Consider the following 1,624-nt stretch of genomic DNA (forward strand, 5'->3'; position numbering starts at 1 on the left):
GGCAAGCCCCAAAGAAAAATCACACAGAGTCTGCATTAATTATAAACTGATTGGCCCTTTAGCTCAGACTTCTTATTAGCTCTTGTAGCTTATCTGTGTTAGCCATATGGCTCGATACCTTTCTCAGCTGGGTAGATTACACCTTGCTTCTCAGTGGTCTGGGCAGGAATGGGAGAAATGGGTTTCCTCCTTCCTAGAATTCTCCTGTTCTCATTGCCCCACTTCTACTACCTGCCTGGTCGACCCACCTATACTTCCTGCCTGGCCAATCAGCATTTATTCAAAATATAATTGACAGAATACAGACAATTCTGCACCACTTCCCCCTCTTTTTTTGTTAAACAAAGGAAAATATCCACAGTCCATTTTTTGGGAATGTGGGCGTAGTATTCCAGACTACTTCCGGCTGGTTGGGGGCACTGATAATCTTATGGGGACCTAAAGAAATTTTAGAATTATCATCAAGTCCTGACTGGAGTATCCTGTGAGTCTTGATCACCTCAGGCAGCAGTCCTGAATCTGTTTTGGATGTAGAGCTCTGATATCTGGGCCACCTGTTCCAACTGGAGATTTCTCAGGTGGTCTTCCTTGATCAAACTGGATTTTTCTTATCTCAGCCTCTCATTTTCTGTGGAAACAAAAGCAAATCCTCTTTTCCAAAGTAACATAACTTTTGACTTCAATTTTGAAGCCAAGGTATTTTCAAAATACCTATCTTGGATTAATTCAGCAGCATTTATAAGCAAATATCTTTTAGCAGCTGCTGCTCCTTCCTCAGCATTCAAACAATTCAAAAAGAGCATAATAGCATACAGTATTAAGATTCTGTATGTATTTTCCATTTTAATGTGGCTTTATTTTAACCTCTATTTCTTTTATTTTTACTTTTTGAGATAGGTTCTCTGTAATCTTTGGCTGTCCTAGAATTCCCTCAGTAGACCAGGCTGTCCTTGAACTCACAGAGATCCCTCTGCCTCTACCTCCCCAGTGCTGGGATTAAAGGTGTGTCCTGCCACCACACCTTGAATTTACAGAGGTCTGTCTGCCTCTGCCTCCCAAACTTTGGGATTAAAGGTATGTACCACCACACCCAACTACTCTCTCTCTCTCTTTTTTTTTTTTAGAACTTTAACCTTTTTTTTCTTTTAAGACTGCATATATTTTTAACACTTATAAACCATTTAGAGGTTTTCTTTGTCTTTGAATCTCTCTTTACTGTATATCTCTTTTTCTGACCACATGAGTCTTTTTGGAGAGGATTAAAGCCGTGGCTTCAATGGCTGGATCCAGCCCATTCCTTAGCTTTACAGTGGGGTAGGTCACATCCTGATTCTTTGGTGTCTGGATAGGACTGCAGAGGAATGGGCTTCCTCCTTCCCATAATTCTCCTGTTCTCATTGACCTGCCTCTACTTCCTGTCTGGTTGTCCCACCTATACTTCCTGCCTGGCTACTGGTCAATCAGTGTTTATTGGCCAGAATACAGAAGTGTTCCACACCAGCTTATCTGAAGTCCTGGCTGGAGGAGGCTGTGAGACTGAACCATCTCAGCAAGCAGTCCCGAAGCTGTTTTGGATGCAGAATGCTGAGGAAACTGCAACAGAGACACTTTGAGAGGCTGGATC

This window comes from Alexandromys fortis, unplaced genomic scaffold (assembly GCF_014885135.2).
Source record: "Alexandromys fortis isolate MF-2015 unplaced genomic scaffold, M_Fortis_MF-2015_v1.1 scaffold_285, whole genome shotgun sequence".
In the NCBI taxonomy this organism is placed as follows: domain Eukaryota; kingdom Metazoa; phylum Chordata; class Mammalia; order Rodentia; family Cricetidae; genus Alexandromys; species Alexandromys fortis.